The sequence below is a fragment of the Alligator mississippiensis genome, chromosome 12 (assembly GCF_030867095.1).
Source record: "Alligator mississippiensis isolate rAllMis1 chromosome 12, rAllMis1, whole genome shotgun sequence".
NCBI lineage: Eukaryota > Metazoa > Chordata > Crocodylia > Alligatoridae > Alligator > Alligator mississippiensis.
In genome coordinates this window covers 7,117,501-7,142,238 of record NC_081835.1, presented here as the reverse complement: position 1 = coordinate 7,142,238, position 24,738 = coordinate 7,117,501, and the positions used below count along the sequence as shown (strand labels likewise).

General features: G+C 43.9%; 1 protein-coding gene across 14 annotated transcripts in view; it reads left to right on the top strand.

Moving 5' to 3' along the window:
- FOXP1 (forkhead box P1) overlaps positions 1–24,738 on the top strand; it is a 442,244-nt gene that overhangs the window by 204,705 nt on the left and 212,801 nt on the right. The window contains exon 1 of one of the 14 annotated variants that reach the window (XM_019499634.2): positions 11,872–11,891. The exons of the other annotated variants lie outside the window; for them this stretch is intronic. The gene's annotated coding sequence lies outside the window, so the exon portion shown is untranslated. Of the gene's footprint in view, positions 1–11,871; positions 11,892–24,738 lie in introns of those variants that run through there. 14 annotated transcript variants of the gene reach the window in all.

The window sequence follows — 24,738 nt, the reverse complement described above, 5'->3', positions numbered from 1 at the left end:
ATATATTCTTGGTCATTTTGGCTTTGTGACTTTTCTAAACTTTGTGCAATCATTAGCATTAATGGGGATTTGCTAATGTAACAAGAAGAGAATATGCCCCAGAGTGTTTTGCTTAATTTCTCTTTGAAGTGGAGTGAAGCTGTCCAGTCGGCCGTATGCTGCAATTTGCCATCTTTGGGAGCAGTTTTTTGACTTCGATTTAGAGCAGGTAAAACTCTGTTAGTGAGGCTCGCATTAACTGCACGGTGGACTGTGTCTGATGCGTATAGGCGCATACTGCCTAGAAATGTGGTGGTAAGTTTCTGGGGCATTTTTTTTCTACTAAAGGAGCAATGAGCACAATGCACGTGCAGTCATACTTTGCACAGCTGCAAAAATGGTGCACTCACATCAGTGGTGGCCTTAGGGTTGTTGGGGCCCTGGGCAAGAGAATCATTTGGGGCCCCTTAGAGGCTTAATTTAGATGACCTATAAGCAAGTCGGACATTTTTCAATTTCAATTTCACTTTGCCCTATCCATGAAACTGCAATGAAAGTATCTTACTACAATATTGATAATACAAATATTCCTTGTAATTAATTTTTATAAAGTGTGGGGGCCCAAGCGGTCACCCGGTTTGCCCTCCCCTAAGGCTGCTGCTGCTCACGTGGTAGTGAGGCAGTGAATTAAAAAGATGCAAGTTGTGTGCGTGTGTGCATCTGGACAAAACGTCACAACTCGGGAAATGTTGGCCCTCCTTGTGAGCTTGAATGCATTGATGTAAATCTCTGATTTACATGGACCTCTTCCAGATTACCCTGGGGAAGGATCTTCCTTTGCTTGTCTACATGTTGCCCTGTAGCAAAGCAGTAGAACAATTTATGGGAAAAGACTGGCTTGATAAGAAATAGCACTATAATAAATAGCATCTGTGTTTCCATAATAGTTGTCACCAGAGACCAACTCTCTCCCAGGTTCTGCTGAGACTCTAATTCCACAGGATCCAGGACCCTTTCTGTAAGGGGTACGTTCGGCCCCAGCATGTGTTTAATCTCAGACCAGTAGTTCAGCCTGTCGGGTCTGGGAGCACGATAGTGATCCATTAACCCTTTTTATTGCAGCACAACTAACAAATCCTTTCGAAACTTGTGTGTGTATTAGATTTGAGATGGGAACCGGCCGGCTCTTTTGCAATTTAGAGTGGCTGACACATTTCTCTCTAAGGAATTGGAAGAGATGAAGCTCAAGGTTTGATTCTTTTTATTGTGCTTTTCTCACTCTCTTCTGTTTATTAACATCTTTCCTGATGTCCAGTTACAGGGGATGCAAGCATAAAAGTTGACATGAAAACATTTCTTTGAATGCGTTCTGTCCCTGCGATTCCATCTGCTGCTTTAAACTGAAGCCAGTTCCATCCTGTTTCGTCTTTTTTAGTGCTCAGATCTGATGGGGAGGGAGAAGCGATACTTTATTTCCCATCTAAATCCACCTTGTCATTTCCCATTTTAGGTTTCTATTACTTACAGATTTGAACTGATAGGCGTGACCAGCAATGGTGTGCACGGGTGTGCGCGCGCATGTGTGGTTGTGAATGAGAGAAGCCCGCCTATGGTGCTCCCTCAGTTCCGTTCAAGCCCTAAACCGGTCAAATCCCTCTGCCCTTCTGTGGATTTGGACCAAACTTGCAAGCTGGTTGTGTGACGGCTGCTGGTAGTAGGCTGGGAAGCTTTGTCTGAAATTCCTGTTTATCCCCTCGATCGTATGACTCATTCCAAGTGCAATTCTTGCTTATAATTGTTTTATTACACTCTAGGAAGTTACGTTCAATTTAAATAGTTCAATAGTTATGCTATCTAGCAATCAGTTAACTTCCTCAATTCTTTTGAGTTGAATCCATTCCCTCCTCTAGTTGTACAGCGGACTTCCTTGTACTGCTTGCCTTCTCCAGGATTTTCAGAAGCGGCTGGTGATTTTGGGCACCTTTATTTTTGTGTGTCCAACTTGAGAGATGTGTTTAAGGGCCCTGTTTGGCAGATGGCTTGGTCTTGAAATTCACTTCCTGAAAATCAGGCCTCTTTGAAGTATATCAAGCCAAACCACCCAAAACTGTGGTTGTAGAAACCCTAATTCTTGGCCAGTGTCCTTCATTGTAGGCTTCAAAGCTTTCGCTAGGGTTTATGAGGCATTTCTCTCTGCCCTACACCAAAGGTCTTGGTTGAGCAAGTATAGGACAACTCTAAGTATAGCCAGGGGCCAAAACCAGTATTTGGTGACAGATTCTACTATGCAAGGGAGTTTTCCTGTGTTGCAGCATTTCATAAGGAGTAAGTACTATAAAAAAAAAAAATCAATGACAGATAGTTTCTGCTCAAGGAAGTTCACAAACTGGGCTGATATTTTCTATCTGATCATTATTTATGGAGGGGGGGGGTATTGTTTTCAGTGATCAATAATATTTACTTGTAAACTTGTAGAAAGTTTGGACTTTTTCTACTGCTTCTACATCAAGTATCTAAATATGTTAAAATAATCACAGTTGGGGAAGGAAGGGAGCTAGGGTGGAGCCCAGATGAGATGTGCCTATTCTTATTGCTATCTTCAGTGCTTTCATTTTACTTCCACTTGGAAACAGCAGATCCTGAGTATTGAGAGCTCTTGGCCATTCAGGGGAAGTTTTGTTAACGGGTGTGCTCGACCATTTTCCCATGATGCACGCACTCTGCACACTCTGTGTGTGTGTATGTGTGTGTGCACACATACTCATTTGAACCGTGCTGCTATGCTAATTTAAGTTTTTGCACTTTTGTTTCATGAAACCTGTGCCCAAGAACCTCTACTTCAGGGTTTTTATTGCAAGTATCTAATTAAATTAACGGTTTTGAAAGACTGCTTGCACTGTTTCACTTGGCAGGTGTGTCTGTTGTTGAGTGTTTTTCCAAGTTCATCTGGAGTCAGCCTTGCTGCTCCTTTTACTCGCAATGATTTCTATTTGCAGAACATGGATGGCGCATCAAGTTTAGTTTGTCCAACTGAGGGTTGCTATAACTAGAGCATTTTACAGCGATATGGGGCCTCTCCACACAAGAAGATAGCAAAATACTTTGCATGCTTTCTGTCCAAGACTGCTGAGACAGAGAGGTACACAATAGATTGAACAGAAGCTTTAGGACAGCATATTTTGGCCAGGAACACCAGGACAGACTCTCTTCCCAGTGTTACAGATGTTACTAAACGTTAGCATCGCGTTGTCGTCTTTCATTTATCAATCTTATCTGCTTTTAGAGCGCTAATAAATTAAGTTTCACAACCTTCCTGTTCAACCAAGGGCTCTCTGAAGGAGGTAGGAGCAGATTCCAGGAGTGAAATGGTGCCTCCTTTGAAATCCAGCAGCAGAAAATCCCATGGATACAGTGGGGCAAGGATTTCACCCAAGATCTCTTGACTCTCTGTTGTGCCTTACCCACGCATCTCTCACCTTTAAGTTCCATGCAACCATAGCTTTTGAGGACTCATCCAAAAGGTCCCCGAGAGTAGACACAAAACTTAATATACCCGACCCAAAACATGAAGGGCGGAGTTAACCCCAATGAAGTCTGTGGTTCCAGGGAGTCTAGGTCTTTAAAACCTGCTGCTTCAGGCTACTAAGCTATCCCCTGTAGCTTTGCTTCCTGCATAAGATATGAAAAAAATCTCCTGTCCTGCAAAACAGATATTAAATTGGATACTCTTTCACCCTGCCTTGATAAGAAATGCTGCAGAGAGATGCAAGGAAATGGAATGCTGCTTTGGAAGAAAATATATGTGAATCTAACATAAAAATGCGTGCGATAGGAGGATTTTGAGGGCTCACAGCAAAACCCTCCTCAGCGAGTTACTGAAAATTCAACTCTCCCTGTAGTTTTTGCACTAGATTGTGAATAAAAAATGGTTGTGATTGATGAAGCTTTTGGTGTCTCACTGTAGGTTGGGCAAGAGGGACTTTTAAATCACCCAAATGAAATATTGCATTATCATGAACAGTAATATGTAACTGTTAAGTATGCCATTGCTTATCATAAGCCTAAGCTCCTTCAGAGTCCTCTCCAGCCAAAAATTCTTTGCAGGTGCTAGCACACAGCGTCTCCGCGAGTTCTTTTGACTTGACGTCACGAATCCTAATTGCAAATGCCATTCCAGGATGTTCTGTGGTACGCGGCAGAGGAACCTGTGGACTTCAGGAACAATGCCCTGAAGGGTCTGTTGAGCTCAGGGGAATTGCCTGAATTTCTATATAGGGTGGGATCTCATTTGACTGACTAACTCCTTTAGGAAGGTGAGCACTAGAGAGAGTTTTAAAGAAGAAGGTGGGACAGAGGAAAAAAAAAACCTATATGAAGTCATTTCAGGAGTTTAGAACACATTAGAATATAGGAAGCCCTAATATACACAATGCCCCCATCCTGCTTTGGCGTAGGCATTATAATAACCCATTTAATTACATGATTGCATACATGCGCACTAGACTCCTTACTTATTCCAGGCACAAGACGGGCATACAAGAAGGCAGAATTAAAGCTGAATAGGCAACTATGAATAAGATCTTTCCAAATATTCATATATTTTACACTGAAACATAAGAAAGAATTATTTTTAATATAGTTTTTATATACATACCATATGATAGGTAGCACAGATAATGACTCCTAGAATTAAACCTGCCCATCACTTTCTATTATAAGATCCTGTTTTCAGGGTCTGTATTGAATTTTACCAAACTTTAGCTGCTCGGGCTGAAATGGTCCATGTCCGGTCGTACGTTTCAGAATGAACTGTCTTGGAAAAAAATCAGCAAAACAGTTCATCCTTTCCTCAGCATGAGATTAAAGAAGAAAAAATGTTGTTTTTCCCATGTGAAAAGACTCTTAAATCCAATTAGTTGAAGCCTCAGCGCCTCTGCGCTTTGGAACAAGGACCTGAAAGCGGGTGCGGAGGTCACCGTAGAGTCGGTCAGGGATGGGCATTTTGCCATCCATGTGAAACTTCATCCAAATTTGGTCAGGGTAAGAGTGTCTGATAGCCTCATTTCTCATATCCACAGAAGATGTTTAGAGCTCGGGAGACAATTTTTTCCCAAAGATCCTGTACGTTTCACCGGGCCAGGGCTGCAAGGGGCTGAGCAGGATTCACGTCCATCCGAGTTATCCCTCCAGGCTGTCAGAAGCTACTGTAGCAACAGGTACAGGAACTGGGGTTGAAGAGATTATTTCCTTCACACCCTGAGCTCCCTGGAGGGTGCAGGGGACAGAAAGGGCTGTAACCACCAGGGAATAGTCTTCTCCATGGGGATATAAATATTCCCCACAGGGGTATGCATTCAGCTCTGAATCACTGGGGAGTCTCAGCATTTCTCTGCTCTCAGCAAAGAGCTGTGGGAACCCAGTGGGAAAAGGTATGTCTTGTCATTTCCCTCTTACGGCTGGCCCACAAAGAAGGTAAAACAGATTTGTGCCCAGGATCTAGCAACTCTAACCCTACTGATGAACTAACTGGTTGGGATTTTTGCTAGGAAGTTAATGGTCCTGGCATCTTAAATTTGGCCCTGTTGCGTGTCATGCTCATGTGCAACTTTTTCCACAGCTCCCCCTGCCTCATTCAGCACATGGGAGGCATGGTACTCGCAGAGTTAGCGCCTATTCACTATTTCATTTTATGCTTAGCAGTCCCTGGGTGGCCCTATATGGTATTTGAGACACCATGGAAACATTACATTGAATACAGAAGTTTTAATTTCCTCCAAGGGTTTTTTTCTGTTGCACCCATCATTATAGTACCTGAGTTATAAAAAGTTTGGCAAATAAGATTGTTTTGCAGAAAAGATTCTAGATATCTCAAGTCCTTGTTCCAAAGATCTTTTCAAAGAAAAGGGTCCCAAGAATTTCTGTAACACCACGTAAACCAAAACATGTTTTTCTGTCCTCGCTCCCAGAAATGTCTGAGCCCTTTTGGCTGAAATTCTGCAAAGAATTTGGCCCGTGGCAAACATCCTCCACGGAAAACTTCAGTGCAAACAGTTAAAGGTTGGCAAAGTTACAAGTTACAACTGAAAAAATAAGTTGTAAGAATAGGAAGTGTTAGGCAGCCGTAATCACAGGCTGTGTTACCAGTCAGGCCTGTAATGCATGCATACATCCATATACACAGAGAGAAAGAGGGGAAGTGGATGTGTTCAAAACCAGCAAGTAAGTACTATATGTAGGTGTGCGCAATGCTAAAATAAGATGATAGTTGTATTTTAAAGGAAAGACTTACTTGATACAGTTTAACATCTGTGTCAGGAAGTTCAGGCCCTGTTAAGGACTACCAACTTTGATACGACTCTGGGATGGAACAAGAAGAAGATTAGGGAGAGGAAGTTTGACTGTTTTTCTTAAATGATAGCACATAACGAAGTACTGCAGAGTTGCAGCCAGAGTTATAGTATCTCAGGCCATGTGTCGATGAAACGAGGGGCATGTGTGCACGTCACTTTAAAGTGGGTTAAATGCTTTTGCACTGCTTTAATGGTGTTGGTGTTTGCACACATAGGCAGCGTATTGCGCAGTAATTCCAGCCGCTGTAGTAAATTCGGTGGTGTTATGTGCCTTAAATAACTTGGGGCACAGCAAATTAAAACTCCTCCGTGCAGCTCAGGGACTCTGCAGGAAACCCGTGCAGGCAGCCTGGCAGCAGCCCGGGAAGGCAGGCTCCTCCCAAGAAAAAAAAAGTGGATATCTTCTTTCTTTCTTTCTTTCTTTTTTCCCTGAAGCCTGCCTGAGCTGCGGGGGTGGGTGCTTCCCTCTGTGGCTACAGTGCCCCCTGGGACCGCCCGAGCTGGGTGCCCACAGGTGGGTGCCACCTGGGGGGGGGGGTGCTGCCGCTGCCGTGGAGGGAAACACCAGCCTTTCCTCTGCAGCCCAGGGACTGCTCTGCCTGCTGGGAGCTCGCCCTCCCTCCCTTCCCTGTCCCGCCACCGGAGAGGCAGGTAAGTGCATGGGTGTGTACACGACACAAGGATTTACTTGGCCCTAAATTGAAATGGTGTTTTTAAAAACCCACCGCTTCAATTTAGGGCCCCCGTTTCGTCTACGCACGCCCTCAGTGACCACCCCACTGTGGAGAGAGCCTGATTCTTCAGACTGGTTCCACAGTCCCTTACGGGTATCAAATATATGGCACTGTTCCCTGGTGCCGATATTGCACAACTGATTCAGAAGTTGATTGTCACCTGTTCCAGAGTATTTTGTGGAGGTGCCAACCTAGATCCTTGCAGTGGCTTGTGTTGCGTTATGCTCCTATGAATTTTCATATTCATGTCCCTGCTCACCACGCTGCGTTCATGCCTGTAGAGGAGCCTCCATTTGACAGCTAGACGGTATTTACAGCATTGAGCAACTGGCTTCGCAGCCATTTCCCCACATCAATAGTAATCTTAACTTCCACCTCAGCTGAAACAGTCATTAAACTTTTATCTCAATAGGAAAGCTTCATGTTTTCTTGACAGAACAGGTTCCGTGGCTACTAATTTATTGCTGCCGTTTAAGAAACAGACATCTGTCTGACATGTGCCATGTAGTTCAATAGGTCACGGGTGACATCATACTTAAAAAAACATTGACAAACTGCATTTTGGGTAGGAGCTTTTATTTATAGTTAGTCATTTAAATGGAGGCAGAAATTTTACTTTCCTTCTGATTTAGGTTAAAATGTGAACGTGAGAGAGACGTTTCTTTTACCACTAACCTGTCTCCAGTCTGTGCCACTTGTTGCATAGCTTTTAAAAAATAATTTTTGTTCTCAAACCACAGCTAACCAAATGGTGCAATTTAGTTAAACTCATTAGCTTTTCACTGCCCCCAGTTCTAGTTGGAAGTGGTTCTGATCTTGCTACCAGAGGGTCTCTTGTCCTCCTCATTCATAGATTCATAGATTTCATCCTCATGAAACGACCAAGCATTTTAGCTCATCCGAGTACTCTTCAGTTTGTAGAGCAGAGGTATTTTTTTACATGAAGGATTCGGATGGATTGGTATGGTTGTGCAAAAGACCTTGGCCATTGCCTTGCTCATGAGAGTTTACATCACAAAAACATACCTATAAGTCGAAGGAAAAATACAGAGTAAATAGGTTACTTTTTCCCAGTCTCTGATGACAGGAGCATCTGGACTTTGCAGATGTACATTAAACCCTATATCAGCCTTTCATTGGGCCAAATGCTGAATTCTCATGTTGAATAGAGCTGTACTTGAACCAGACTATGGAGTAGGATGGGTGTTAATGGAGGTATCACATTCTGGTCCATTTTAAGCAATGGATTGAAAAAGTATGCAAAGTGGTGTACTAAATTGCATTGTAGGGTGGCCTTTTTGTTCCACACAATCCACTGTCATAAGACACCCTGGGCTTGGCTTAGAGGGAAAACACATGTGTACCGCTAGAAGCAGCAAAGCTGTTGTGTATGTGTGCGTCATGCAAAATCGTCTCATTTCCATCAGTCTGTGACCCCCTGGTCTCAGTCTGCATCGGACGATGTCGCTGAGATCTGGTGCAGCTCAATAATCACTTGCAGGGCTTTCTTCTGAGGTCGATCCCACCTTTTGGCAAGGTATTGACACGAGCACTTGTTGATTCCCCTTCCCACCTCCCACTATGCCCTTCCTCACGAGACCTCTGGGTCTCTTGTAAATGTGTGTAGTAGCTGCATTTTAGGTACCGCATCCTGCCACCCTGGTTCTAGCACTAGGGATTTTTCAGAGCTTATTGCAGGTGAATTGTAACCTGGTGGTGACTGACTTGCGCATCTCTACGTGCCGCTTTTGTCCGGTCGGCTGTCTCCCCTTTAAATCCATCCTCTGCCTTCTCTCTCTTCCACCTCCCGTGCAGTGGTGCCACCTTGTTTCCTCCAAGCCGTGTTGCAGTTGATAAGTCGGATGGCAGAGTGGTAATAGGATGTTAACACTGGCACCGTTTCTATGCCCACCCTTCCTGCAGAATGGCATGCGAGACCCCAGCTTTCCATTTGTCTCATTACTGGAGTTTTTTTGCCACCTTCTCCGCCAAAGTCTCTCCTCCTACATCCCCAAATCCTCCTACACCTGGATATGTTATACTCCTGTCCCCCTCCTTTTTTATAGTTTGGGAATTGGGCAGAGATAGGGAGAACCCATTGAAACAAAGTTCCCTTTATTTTATTTATTTTTTTTGACCAAAAATCATCTATAATGAGTTGGCTGTATTGCACAATAGTCTTTCTAAATATTGGAAAGCGTTTTTGTTTTTTTTCCCCCAGATCCAACTGCTAAGATCACTGGCCCATTTCAATTTTTATTGAAACAAATAAACCCAATAAAAACACTTATGCTGAGAGCTGGAGCTCCACAATAAAAAAAAAAAAAATCACTCTGTATTGAATTTATTGATTTATTTATTTACTCCAACGGGAAAATTGAGTATTGTGTTAATGTATTTTATAAGAATCACACTGCTCGATGAAATGGCTAATTTATTTTAGCGTATACATAAATAGCTAGCAGTTTTCAGTGAGACAGGCTAATGAAAATGATGCTATGAAATTGTCTATACTATGAGGAGTGATGGAGTCAAGTTATTATTGGTTGAATGCTAAGATGTAGTGAACTGGCCATCATGTCTTTGAACTTTTGAACCGCTACTTGTTTGTGTGATTTATTGATTTGGGTATCTCTCTGTGTTAAGTTCAACTTTTTTTTTTTTTTTGCCAGCCAGTGCAGATAAGTAACATATGCCGTCTAGTTTTATACATGTTTGGGTGAAAAACTTTTTTAAAAGAATGTAAAGCATGTTTTAACAGACCAGGTTTATGGCTCCATCTGGCTCGATACGGAGACCAGAAGTCAACGGGAAGGTTTTGATGCGCAGTGAATAACTGCGCATTACTAGCGAGTTTAATGGTACAAGCGTGCGTCGCGCTCGCAAGGGAAATCCGTCTCGTGCTCTAAATGTAAGGCATCGTTTCATAGCCACTCTTATCTCCCTCCCTACCTTAACTCTGCACCCTTCCAGCCCTTCGGTGCCTGGTACAGGGAGAGCATCAAGTGATCGCTTTTTGTCAGCTTCCTTTCAGCGCTGTATTTTTTTTCCCCCATTGTTCGACAACTGATGCTGACTGATAGTGCAGAACAGTTCAACAGCCTCACGTTGCTTTGCCACGCAGGACAGCTGCTCCAAAGAGCACCTCTTACCTAGTTCATGAAGACACGGAAACTTCCTCTTCACTTTACAGCTGTGACTCCCTCCCAGCCCAGCTATCACTGCTTGGGACCGAACACGCCGCGCGCATCGGCAGGCGTCTCCCCGCGCTGATCCCTGGGTGCAGGGAGATGCTCCCCTTGCTGTTCTTGGCAATTTGTTTCATGCCTTGGAACAGCAGTATCAAAATAACATTGCTCGACTCGGTGTTGTTTTTATAGAGCAGGACTTCTCTCCGCGCCGCGCTGGGGCAGAAACCTCTGCGTGGCAAGCAGTCCGAGCTCTGTTTCTGATTAAACAGAATAACTTGACACCTGCGTTTCACAATTGGGTTCAAGTGTTGTATCCTGTAAAAACTCAGTCGCAGAGGTTGCAAGCCAGCAAACTGGCGGGTGTTGGTACAACCAGCCCGTCCAGCGAGATGCGATTGTATGATATCAGGTTGCATATCATCCCTGCTGAAACGTTCAGGCGTGCTTTTAACCCCTGCAAAAGCACGCTGTAATTCTCCGGGGGGGGGGGGGGTCTCAGAAATATGGGGGTGTGCTCTGAGATTTATTTATTTATTTCTAAATGATGAAATGGGATGCTGAAAGCAGGCTTTCCTCCTTGTGATTGTGTTTTCAAGCGGGGAAATTTGGAAGCTGGTAACACTTGCTCTTCCCCCTAACCTCCCCCCCCCCCCCTTTTTTTTTTTTTTTTGTTATTGTCCCCTTTGGAGAAGGCCTGTTTGAACCGGGGGGGGGGGAAACTAGTGGGAAAGGCTAAAAACAGGACTGACACCAACACCATTAGCTGGTGGGGTGTGGGGGGGGAAGGAGAAAAATTTCCATTTCATTGCAACCCTGTTATTGTTTACTTTACCACGCACATCCTAATATGGTTACCTCCCTGTCAAAGCGGCCGAGCCAGGGGCCGAGGGGCCCCCTCAGGGAGCAGCTTTAACTGCGTCTCAGACAATAAGAAACAAACGGCACAACTCCGCAAAAGGCTTCCCGGAAAATAAGTGTCAAATAAATCCTAAAGAACTCTTCCTTCTGCCACCCAGCTCCGTGCATGTAAACCTGCTTCCTACCACGCTGCCCGAGCCGAGCCCCGGTTGTTTGGGAATGTAAGGCACTGGTTTTGGGGGGGTTGTTTTTTTTTAAACATTTTTTCTTTTATTTTTTTAAATTTTTTTTTTTGGCACTGCATTGGAGGGCTGTGGATGAATTCCTTGAGACCTAGCTTTGCATGTGCCTTTCGTGAGTTATGTTTGCCGGAGCCTTTTATTAGGAACATTAAGGTAAGGATGTTGATTTAGCCTGGGACCTTTGTCACTCAAACTCATGCTCATCAGTGGTATAGACGTTTGTAAAGAAATGCCGCGGAGGTCTGGCAGCCCCTCTCCTAAACAGTGATGTGTTGTGGCTCTTAATTGTCACGCCTGGATTGGGGAAAAAATGCCACTAGTTGTAGATGTTGGTGGAACAGAGGTGCACTCACTCCAGTGTAAACACGGCTGTAAATACTCCTTGGTGCTACCAATTGTCAGCTAGAGCAGTTTCTTTTAGAGGCTTTTCAGTTATTTCTTCTCCTCTACTTGTGGTTTGTCTGAACCTTCTTGGTCGTTCCAAAATCCTCATGGTCTTGAGGCTTGCCAGTTATTATCTGCAACACCAGAACAAAGGTAGGCTGTTAAACTGTGTGCTCCGGGGGAGGGACAAGTTATTTTTGGATGGTTGTCTTCCTAGTGCATGACTGGTTGACCTAAAAGGAGAAAAAAATCCTCCATGGAGTCTAGGAATGAGTGAGCATGCACTGTAAGAGCTTTATGTAGTGTAGTTTTATTTTTATGCAACTTAAAGAAGCAGCATCCTCTTTCTTTCTTTCCTTTTTTGCCTTTCTTTCCTCTTTCTTTCTGCCTGTCTTTCCTTTTTCTTTTCTTTCTCTGTCTTTCTTTTCTTTGCTTCTCCTTCTTTCTCTCTTTCAATGGGCTCTCTTTTTCAGAGAACCGGCATGGCTAAAGTACTTTTATCTGTGTAGTCCATTGATTTTTTTTTTTTTTTAAAAAAAACAAGATGATGTGGGGCACGTGTGATTTCTACAATGCACAGACTTCTTTCAGCAGCTGTGAATTTCTATTCAGATTCGAAACAGGATTTCCTAGGGGTGACACACGAGTGGGTTATTCACGCAAGGATTTCAACTTTTTGCCTGGCATGATTTTAAGCTACCAAAGCCTTGTTGTTTTTTGTGAGCATCCCAGTGCTTTTATGCCCCGAACAGAGTTGCGTTATTTATTAAACCCTCTGTTTCAGTGTCATTTTTGATGTACACTCTGTGTGTTCAGCCACAATGGATGCTTTTCTGCAAACTAAACTGCTCTTAACTGCCTTATATTTTGGGGTGTGTTTGGGAATTAAAAAAAAAAAATATATATATATATATAATAGTAGAAAACTGGAACACTTCCACATCCGGCTGTTCAGAGGTGTCTGAAACCCTGTCTGCCTCTCTCCTAGAAAGTACAAGTACAGAGAACAAATTCATAATTTAGTGCCGGGGCAAATTAAATCATGGTGATAGATACAACATTATCCTATTGCAGTCATTCTCACAGGATTGAAAAGGCAAGCAGCCTTTACCTAAATAAGGTGTCATTCTGCTAAATACCTGTCCTATGCTTCATTTTGTTTTAACTCCCCAGGTTATTGTGTGGCCCCCTGTGGATTTTTGGGGACGTCTTAGTTCTAGAGCAAAACTGGAAGGCTGAAATTTTCTTCTTCTTTTTTAATGATTATGTCTTGTACAGTCCTGCTGCTTCCTTTCCTTTTATTTATTTTTCCATTGAAGTGCACAGCCCAACCTGCTCCTAGATGAAGCTCTTCTTCAAAATGTAAAACCAAGTCATTTAATATAACCAAACTTTTGTGCCCCAAAACTTTCTAGCCTAGAATGCTGGGGACTGCATTTTTCTTTTTTTTTAATTAAAGCAGAACAGCAGTAAACACAAATACATGTATTTTTTAAAACCCATGTGTATCATTTTAAATGCATTTATATATATTTTTGCTTTTGGGGCCGTGGAACGAGTGATAGGAATTAGTAGCCTTTAATTAGACGTGGAGATATTCACATTTTACAGGGATTTATGTTAGAACATGGAATGGCGGGTGGCTTGTTTCCTCATTATGAATACTCCCTGCACATAATGAGGTTCATCATTAGTTGATGGAGTGAATTTGCCCTAGCTCTACCTTGAAAGGCACATAATTTACATACTACTTCAGAGCTTAGGCTTTAATGGATTCCTCGCTGAATAAAATGAAAAGCTACTTTCTTTAAATTTTTGAACACTGTTTTGATAATACAGATTTAATAAGACATTCAGTTTGCTTGTTAAGTATATTTGAAAGTGCATGCCTCGTTGTCGTACAAAATATACTTTCCCCCTTGTTTTCTAGAATATTTGGTGTAAGGCACGGTCAGACATATCAACGCCGATATTTGGGGAGTCCCAGGGGGATTATTTTGTTTCATACACGCAGCCTGCCTTTGACACTGCTGCTTTGCAATTGTGGCCTTGTGCCGTTAAGGTTATTACCAAAATCAAGGGCATTAAAGCTCACCTCCAGGATTGGAATAAGATCTAGTATGCTTCCTGGTGCATTAAAATTCATTTTGCATGAGAAGTGTTTTTTACTGTATATTTACTGTATACATTTGGAGTGATTGATCTATCGAAATGTGTTACTGACTGTCAGGCTGACATTGACAAAACCACTAGTCCCACCTTCCTATTTATTTTAATGAGACGAGAACAGCAAAAACTTCCCTAGTACAGTTCCACCTCTGAAACTGCTGTGTAGATATGATTAGATTAGAGTAAATTGAATTGTAGGCTGCCTAATATGTTATCGTGTCATCAGCTTACTAGAGTACTGGTCTACTGTATGGAGTTAGCAAGACATCTTTTTCTCCTCTCCCCTCCCCATCCTCCCCCCCCCCCCCATTTAGAGGAAGGGGGGGAGAAAATACAGGAAAGACTTAGCACCCAGCAAGTTTGTAGCACTGAACGGAGCATAAGGAGCGTGTGCGTGTGATAGCATGTTATTGAACATGTCCTTTGCTCCTGGCAGGCCGGTCACCCTTGTGTCGTTATCAACAGTTCACGCGGGAAGTCGAGAGCTGGTCTCTCTACTTTGTCACTTTTCCTTGCAGCAGGAGAGTGGAAATACGAGGCAAAGGCTTGTTTTGATAGAATGTTTTATTACCTGAAACGACGAGCATATATTAACATTAATAGAATAGTCCGTGTCATTCTTTTTTAGGTAATTTACCTCCGCCGCAGACCTGTCTGCTTCAAAATCTTTCTCTGTTCTAAAACATATATTTGTTTAGGGAGTTTTCATTGAAGTGTACATGACAATTACAGCTGTTCATTAACAAAATTGGGTATTTGTTTTAAACTTTAACCAATCACTTTGATATGCTAATTATGGTGTAATTTAATTTGAGCCCTGTAATGATGATGCCGTTATTATGGACATAAATGATGCAGTTAAGCTGAGAGTAATCTCATTTGCATACTGTACATGCCAGTAAATTAAGCCCTTTCTTCGACGGCTTCAGCTTTAATTTTCCACTTCTTTTCACACAGCGCCTTTTCAGCCACTCTCTTATAAGCCCACTTTGTAATAGTGCTGATGACTGTTTGATGTGGAGAGTTGCTGCACCACAATAATGCAAGACACAAGATGTAACATTTAAAGGATTCATTATCTTACTGAGTGTTCCTTTAAGAAGCTGGGATTAACAGGGTTTGGAAGTGTCCTCTCTGCTGAGCAGCAAAGGTCTTATGACAAACAAAATGCACTGGTTTGGGTACATCCCATAGATATAAAAAAATCCCAATCCTATCCCTACAAGACCAGTCCCAAGCACCGCCGTCGTAAAACTGCAGTCCGTTTGATCTTTACTGTACAATATTGTACCGTGATGCAGTTCTGGAGAGAAGTCACTAGATAACCACAGTTTACAACAGTATGGAGATGTTAGCACACCAGATCATTTCTAAAATTAAGCATATGGGCTCCAAAACCTGCCTATAGGTCACGTAATAATTAGGAATGAAGATCTGACTGGCTTATCTCAGCCATTCTGTTTAATCGCTCATTTTTGCCTTCTGTGGATTTGTTGTGGATTAGGCCTGATATTATTGTAAATTGAATTTTTAAATATCAGTTTTAGAAATTAAATTTGCCTCCTGATTTTTCTCGGCGTGCCCGTTTTCAACTGAACACAAGCCACTCCAGCCAAATTAAAAATAAACAGCGTGCAAACTGTTGAAAGCTGATTTTTTTATTTTATTTATTTTTTGAATGAGTTTTACCAAGCTAAAGTATTCTTAAAACCACCTGGCATGCACAGAAGTCACCTGAAATAAATGGGGCTGATGATTCTTGCTCCTTTTAGAGCCACTGTCCTGGTTAGTTATTGTCATGGTTTGATACCTTTGGACCTTTTTAAAGTCCATTTCTAGTGTTAACTAAAGCCTTTTATTAAAACCCTGCAATCTTTTCCTTAAGCAGTCTCCAGTGACCAAAAATAGTTTCTGCTGTTGCCTACAAACCTGCAAGTTAGTCAATTCCTGGGTGTCACAAGTGTTGAGTGCTGAAGCACACTCCTTCCTAACTCCTTCACCCCTTTATGGCACACAGCAAACACATGGGAGGGGCGCGGTGTTTGCCAACTGTCCAGCATTTAATGAGCGTGCAGGTTTTATGGTTCTTTCCTGCACTTCATCTCAAGTCCATGCGTCTCCCATATGCTTTTCATGCCAGTTTTGTTGTTGTTCTGGAGGGGGACTGTTGCTCGAGCGCTCTGGCAGTCTGCAGGGTTGCAAATTCTTTGCAAGAATTTTCAGGCTGACGAAGGGTGTTTGTACCCAAAAGCTTGCAAAAAAGACTTTTTCCAACTATTTTAGTTGGTCTAATAAAAGATGTCGGATTTACCCAAAGAACCGTGTCTGCCTATGGCCTTGGACCAACACGGCTTGGACCAACACGGCCTATGGCCTTGGACCAACACGGCTACAACTTGCACCCCTGGCAGTCTGAATTCACTGCCAGCAGTGTTGCAGCAGTGAAGAACTGCCTGGCTGTGATCTAATTGCTTCTTGCACGGGTTGCACCCCACCTCTGCGTGGCAGAAAGATGGCAACTGTTTCCAACAAAATATGTTTTTTGTTTTTTTCCCCTCCCCTCCCCTCCCCTCCCCTCCCCTCCCCTCCCCTCCCCTGTGGCTTTGAGCCTGTGGTGTCATTTCCCCATTAATCCACACTTGTTTTCCCACCTAGAGCTAGGTCGATTTGTGCTTTTGGTAACTTCCTTGTTCTGCATTGCAACATGCTTGTTCTCCTAGTTTGAGAAATCCTGGCAGGTTGCTGCAGTTTTCTTTGCAGCATGATTTCGGTATTTTTTCCTTCCCTGCCTATATCTACATGCAGTTGGTCCGAGGATGGACACTTAGGGGGCTCATTGCTGCCGTCACCTCTAATCAGTCCCTTGGTCTTCACGCACGGCAAAGGATTGAAGTGGATACCAGAAAATCATCTTGCCTCTTTAGAATAGGAAACCCCTTCACCTTGGTGGCGGTCTGACTCGGTAGGGCTTTTGCTGCTTCCAGGCTTTAGTTTGAATATCCAGTCTTGGTGTCCATATCTGAAGCAAAGTGTGTATGCGGTGTGGGAAGGGAATTTCAGCTGTTATTTTGAGGAAAGTTTCCATAGCTCCTCCCCGGAGATCTTTCTCCTAGCTCAAAGAGACAAAGGACATTTTTCTTCTGTCTTTGCTGACCCTTTCTTCTTCACAGGTGTGTGAAACTTAGTGATTCCCTCCCCACTTGTGTTCAGAGCCCTTGGCCGCCTCTCAATCTCTTGAGGACTTTCAGTTGCTGATAACGCCGCATACCTGGTAACTCCACTTATCTCCAAAGGAAAAAAAAGAATGAGGGAAATCAGGGTTTCTCCTTTCCTAAAATAATATAACGCAGACAGAAGTCTCCCCATCCACCCCAAAAGGCCGTGTATGGAAAACTCCAGATACTAAAATCACACTAGCAGAGTCTATCAGTAAGATCTGTTGGATTTCCTGCAAGGAGCTCTTGGCTTCAACTCTCCTCTCCGTCCTCTCTCATCCACTAAGTCTCCTTTTTCCCTTCCTCTGGAAGGCCACACATCTATTGTCTAAGGATGCCTCTGTGTGCTAAGAAAGTATTATAGCCCAAGTCCTTGCAGGAATATGTAGTGTCTTCTAAATCTTTAATGACCAAAATGTAGGCAGGTTGACCATGCACGTTGTCATCTCTGGAGATATAAATTAATCCATTTTGCTGCCTTCAGTCAGTTAGTGGCCATCACAATACAATGCTGAACCCTGTAAAATTGCCGGTGTGTCAGCAGGGCACATCCCCGATCACTCAATGATGATCCTAAGCGGTGCCAGACTGACATGCTGGGCTCTCTTTGCATGTGCTGGATCCTAGGCAGTACATAGCTGTGTAGCCACTTTATTACCATGCTGCAGGTCAGCGCTGCCCTGCTCGGCAGAGCTGTTGGCCACGTGTACAATGCTGCACCAAGGCATTTAGTGCAGGAGAAGGTGTGGTGCATCTCAGTGCAGCATCACCAAGCTCTGCAGGTGAGCCGTAGGCATACATCTCCAAGCTCCTCAGGGAGAGGCAGGGGTACGTGCATCCTCCAGAATGGTTTCACTTCGTTGCTGTTCGAAAGCTGCAGCCATTAAATCATCCTTAAAAGCTGTGTCAGGCAGAGACCTTTTCTCTCATTTGTTTTAGTGGAGCAAACACCTTCCCTCCCTCTCGCAGGAACTCCATTCTCTATAAAGAAACCCGCCTTGCAAAGATCCCCTTGCTCCTACCCAGCCCCCCGGTTTGCCTTAACTCTTATCCTTATTGAAGTTTTCAACAAGTTTCTCCTTTCGCAGCTTATAATACATGCCAAGCAGTTTGGGGAAATCAAAGTGATGCCAGGTCAGACAGTGCGCTGAGCTGTCCTTTTGAAGGGGGGTTTGCTTGATTTGAACAAAGCTGGGACTGTTGGGTATGACTGGTCCTTGCAAACGCTTGTTTTGTGGAGTTTGAAGTTTCCTGGGAAATGTTGTTTGGTTTTTTTCCCCTTTCCTTTTTTGTATGAGATGCCTTTGCCCTCAGCTTTCTCCCAGCAGGAAAAAAGAGACTTTCATACTCTTGCGGGGAAAGTAAAGCACTTGCACCAAGCAACTGTTCCAGGTTGGGAGGCAGTTTACTACATACTAATGATACTCTAAAGTGGGGGAAAAAAAGTTTTGGGCATCAAGGAGCCGAAAGCAGGAATTGCCCTTCAGTGAACGGATTTGGTGGAGTCCAGATATTTGGATGGGAAACCTTCCTTCTTCCACAATGCTTTTGCAAATACTAAGATCAATACTCATACAGGCACAAGCCTATGTGGCTAAGGGAGTCTCCTTGCAAGCTAGAGCACCTTCGTTTCAGCGCTTCGTTTTCTTGCTTTCAGTCTGTCATCCATTCTGTATGTCATCAGAGAGATCTTGCTGGTTTAGTAACAGCTCTTGGGCAGCAAGACAGAAATATTCAGCTCGCTGGTACATCTAGGAGCCTCTTGGGAACGGGACAGGTTGCCACAAGGAGACCAGGGCAAGGTATGGTATTACCGGGCTGCCTTTTTGGCTTCTATGTGCTTTGAGGCTTCTCGGCACTGATTTTAAGAGAAGAAAGGCTTTTTCCTTCTCAGTACTTCTCTGACTTGGTGGCACGTAGTGGTGCCTTTGAGGACAAGGCCTTCTCATTCCTAAAAGGGAATCGCAGGGTATTTATACACATATCTTTTTTTTCCCACGATGCAGCAGAAATCCTCCGCTTTGGAGCAGACTCGATTAATCGCCGCGCTGCGTGCGGTTGTATAAGCGGCAAAATGCGCGTCAGCGTGCAGAAACTGGAGGCGGTGCGCTTTTCAATTAAAGCACCTCCGAAGCGTTTTAGTTCAGAAGCGCGCGCCACTGCCATTTCTTTGCGCTGATGCGCTTTTCGTGGCTTATACAAGTGCAAGTTTCACAGTGCCAGGCGCTTTTCAGAGCGCCCCGCGCTGCGGCGCTTGCACGTGTCAAAATGCCCATGGATACTGAGCTCGTGTCCTGAAATAACCAGAGAAAAAGCTGTTCTCAGCATGAAGCTCTGTACTTTATTGGGCCCTGAGTTTTCTAAAATTGAGTGTCCTGAAAACTGATTAAAAGCCCTACAGGTTTCTTTCATAGAAGGTGTGCTCGCTCTTGCTCTTGCACGCTCTCTCTCGTTCTGTCTCGTGTCTACATTTATAAAAGCAGATCTCCAGTGCCGTACGCACGTGGACCCTCCCACCGAAATACACTCCTCCCCTTCAGCCACTCCAACTGCTGGCTGCTCCCCAGGGGTAGACAAGGTGAAAACTACCTTGAGAGCGCTGCTCTTCTGTATATCTGAAAGAATCCACCTGGCCGCGGATGTCAGCTGCTAGGCTTGGGAGATGCACGCCGAGAGTAAAATAGCAGGAGGCAAGTCCTGTAGTCGGTACGCTGCATCTGTGAGTGCTTGGTGCTCCTGCCTGTGACATTTCTTTTTCCAGCAGTCCTTTCTCCTGCGATGGGAGTATGTGTTGCCCCAACTAGCCAACAACCGACATGGGTGTGGCGGGACCGAGAGCTGAGCTTGCGCTGAACAAACATGTTGGGAGCCGGAGCAGGGAGGTGTGCTGGGCAGAACTGCTAGTAAGAGGATTTCATGTGAAGCAAGCTCCTTGCTGCTTCCCTGGCCCCCATGGTCCCCACTGTGCCAGTGTATAGCTCTTATTTCTGCCATTAAACTCCAGTCCTCACTGAATGGCAAACTCCGAACGGCAAACCGAGCTCTGCTTTGATCCCTTGCACTTATTTTAGGAGCAATTTCCTGCACCATTTATGTGGCAACAGAATTTGGCCCTGTGCCTGCCTGGCCCCCAGCTCCCCCAAAGATGGTCTTTGGGAGGAGCAAGAACCAGGTCAGCAAACACTGCGGCTATGCACAGTCATTGGGAGTCTCCTGGGATCATTCTGGAAAAGTGACCAAGACCAAATCCTCCAGTCCTGTGGTCTAAATTGTGTTGTGTTAAACTTTAGGGATTTAATGTGGATTTGCCCTAGTATTAATGATGGGCCAGACGATGTCCTCTTGGGACTGATATAGTCTCTCTTTAAGGGATCCTAGGCATAGCCATAAGCAAGGGGAATCCTTAACAGCCCTAATAGACTGGGGCATTTGAGGCCAAGGCCAGTGTCCCAGATGGTCCTATATTTGCAGGGATGCATTTGCACCAATGCATCCCCAAAATCCTCATGACTCCTACAGGGTTTGGGGTTTCGACTTTTCCTCTAGGACTCTGGAAGAAACTAGAGCTTTCCCCAGCCTTTGTCCTGTAACAGGACTTGGAGTCTAAGTTTGATAAAAACACGTTGTCCCATGCCTCTCTGAAGTCTCAGTGCCTTCATTTAAGGAGGTCCTTTGTCGGATGCAATAATACTGTAAGTGAGGAGGCTTTATGAGTACTGCATGTAAGTTAAGAGTCTTGCAGAAATTCTTGCGGGTACCACTTTACGCTGATAGCTGTTGCATTTATCTGGCACTCCTGGTTTGTAAATCCTTGGCAGTCTGTTGAAGGAACATACTGATGATGCTGCCTGTCTGTCTTCATGTTGTATCCCAGAGAAACAACCTTACACACATTGAAGCTGAGCAGGGTCTTGGGAGTAAAATATAATTTTCCTCAACTCCTTCCATTCTTGTAAAATAGGTGACAGTGAATATAGCACTACTTTTGACAGCCAAAAACTCCTAGGGCTTTCCCTGGTATTCAGAAACAACTGTAAGTGCAATGTGTGGCTCTAGACCCATTGCAGAAATTCAGAAGATGAAATCTAAAATGTTAGATAAATAGTGTAGTGAAATCTGTAATCGCTATCTAGATGATTAGTAAAATCTAAAATGTTAGATAAATAAAACTGGAGAGCTCCTTGCAGCAGCCACCTTGTTCCTCGTCTTCCACGAGAGCCCTGTTTGAGAGTGTTTAGAAGCATTACTCCAAGTGCTGAAATCAAACTTGGATATCGGTGGATGTGCCAGTAAAATGAAGCATCATAGCTGTATGACTGGGAAGTCCATGCACAGAAAGAATGAAGCCTTCCCAGGGAATAAAAAGAACCTAAATCACGTGTAGGATCTGGAACATATAGGCTGGCTGAATGAAATGGTGATAGAAAGATAAACCAGTGCAAAAAATGAAAGCCCACGGAGTTACTATGGGAAGAAGCCCTGATACCTTTGCTTTCCTGGAGTACATGGCTGCCTCCGTATTAGATTTAGAAGTGCAAGATGACTGTATAAATGTGGTTAAATATCATAGGATTCCGATCAAAGGGTCAATTACAAGTAATAAAATAGGAAATACAGTTATTGCTACTATTTCAGATCTCTGAGCCTGAGAGAATCTTAGCAGCCAGGAGGGAGGGAAAAGATTTAATATTCAGAGAAGTAAAACATCCCCAGATCTCAGCCAGTTGAGTCCTAGGAGAGCTTTCCTAAAAGACAGCATTGAATTCAGTGACGATATTATAAAAAAAATGAAAAAAACAGGTATATATATATTTTTTTTTCAAATGTAGCTCAGTGATGGCATTATAAAAAAAAAAACAAAAAAATGCAGGTGTATATTTTTTTTGTATATTTTTTTTTTTTCAAATGTAGCTAGTGAACCTAAATTTAAATCATAGGGGAAAAAAGGTGAATTGAAAGCTTCTGCAGAAAAAACAAGAGTGGTGTTAGACATCGTGTATAACAACATCAGCACATAGGCAGTGCTTGCTGCCATTCCTGGCTTTGGGGTCATGTCTGGCCGCGCCGCACCCTGGGCAGATGTGGCAAGCCATGTGATTGAAAGCCTCCACTTGCCAAATTCGTGGTCTGCGCGATGCAAATGGTGTGGTGGCTTTCAAGTCTTTGAGGGGCAACATATTGTAGTCCCAAAGGAGCCATTGGTGTACTTTGGCATTCAGCTGCATCTTTAACATAATAAAGGCTCCTTTTGTGAAAATGTGCCTCTGTTTTACGTACTGCAGGTCTGGACAGTGCTTGTCACTGTGAACTGGAAAGTGCCTATAGACAGGCCTGGGCAAACCTCACCGCCCAGCACCCTCGAGCCTGGTTTTGGCATTCGGTGTCCTCCAAAGGGAGGGACGGTAGCTCTTAATCCTGTAATAGCCAGCTTCTTCAAGGGATCATCTTGTATCCTCCCATGTGTTAGAGTCTCACTTTCACTTGAGAGCTTGAATATTTCTCTTCCAAGGCTGTATAAATCCTCCTTCAAACTTTGCTCCTCCCTCACTTCCTCTTGGTTATTCCTTTGCCCAGGAGCTGGGTGAACTTGGCAGTTCTGTCCAGGTTTCTCTCACCTTTGCTCCCTGTTCTAGTTTCTCCTGGAGAAATTGGTATTTCCTTCCCATGCTATATTAAGCCTCGTTCCCCTTCCCAGACTTGAATCACAGCAGTTCTCCGGGCTCTTCAACATCCAGAAGACACTATAAATGGAAGGGCTGAAACCAGATGTTCTCTCCTTGCATAACCCAGTGCGGCAGGAGCTTGCAGAGTTGATGAAATGTCTAGTCCAGGTCGGAGCTTGTTTCCCCCGCATGGCTTGGGTGGAAACCCAAGGGGAGGAACTTGCACAGAAATGCACCCAAAAAATGTCTTACCTGCCAGTTGTTTCCTGTGAACTCCCTACATCACTACAAGTGCTCATTAAGGGCTAGGGAAGTTAGGACTGTCTCCTGTCCAGCCATGAGAACCTCCAACACAAATGGGTTTGGGCCTTCCCCGAAATGCCTCTGATCTGCAGGTATAGTAGAAGCAAGTCTCCATCTATTGGTTTCCAAAGGCAAGCGGCAGCTCACCTGGCACAGCTGCTCGTTTCATTGAGTTTTCAGCTTGCGTTCAGAAAGTCTCGTTGCTTGTATTTGAAAATCACCCCCTCGGCTTGCGGTTTCCCTCCCACGAGGGTGGTGGAGCGCCCAAGAGAGAGATGCATCCTGTTCCCAGCACTGCTGTTCACTCCCTTTGTTACCTTGGGTAGCACTGATGACCTAGCAAAACACTTAAGTACATACTTAGCTTCATTAGGCCTATGCAAATGTTTAAATTATTTGTTGGATCAGAGCTGGAGCTGCTCTGTGTCCCAGTAGCTCCATTTGTGAAACAGGAATAAAATGACCCTGCTACTTCTCAGGGTCATAGTGAGGCCTAATTAATTCATGTTTGTCGGGCACTTTGAATCTCTGAGATGCAGGACACTTTATCCGAGTGCTAAGTGTTGTTGTTTTTTATTTTTGCCCTGCGAGGCAAGAGCTCTCTTTTCCTCCTGCAAGAGAAACCCCCAGTCCTGTTTCCGTGAAGTTTTACACCTGATGCCCACAGGCTTGGTTAACACACCGACCCGAACTTTGCCTATACACAAGAGGTTCCCACTCGGAATAAAATACAGGGAAATGTTTTATTCCATCAGTATTTCCAGTGGAAATACTCTGCGGATTAATCCTCTTTGGAAAGAGATTAAGAAACGTTCCCTCCTCCCCCCCCCACGTAAGAGTAGGTGATGTTTATTCTTTCTTTATTAACTGCAGACGTCAGAGAAAAGGGGCAGTGTTGCCCTTTGATTTTATTTACAAGCCAAAAGTGAAAACGTGTTTGATGGTATCGTGGCTCTTTAGTTTCAGCAGAAGAGAACCTGTTTCTCAGGCCTATCGCATCCAAATAAAATGTTGCTTAGGTTTAGTTATCTTTCGAATTTGAAACGGTACGTCTTCAGCCTCCTTTATTTGTCAGCTGAGTGAGATTGATTCATGCTCAGCTTAAGGAAATAGGCTATTTAAAACCAAGTTGTCTCCGGGAACTAAGGAATTGTTGTTGCTGTCAATTTTGGAGTGATAATTTTCACCAAAATGATCTGTTCCTGAACAAGAGCTCATTTGAAAACTGGCTTTTGCTTTGCAGTGGGAAAAGCAGGGGCCAGGGGGTAAATGCAATCATGTTAGCAGTCTTGTTCTTGGGCAAGAACATTTCTTTTCTCCTTCCTTGCAAACCTGCTGTCCTGATAAAGTACAACTTGCTGGAAACACCTTGGTTGTACAAGCCTTATGTGACAAACCTTATCAGATGTGGTGGCTATTTACTTACTCAAGTAGTAAACTGTTACCGGTGCAAGTGAGTTGTCCACAGTAAGGCTTAGACTGTGCAAAAAGGAGATAAATTACCAAAAAAGAAAAAGGAAAGGCTCAACACAGCCATATTTCTTATTGGGGGGTTGCCTATTGTGGAAATACTAATGTGCTTGCTTGGGAATCAGTAGCAAAACAGCATTTCCCCATAAAACCAATTGTTCATGCCTGATCATCGAACGG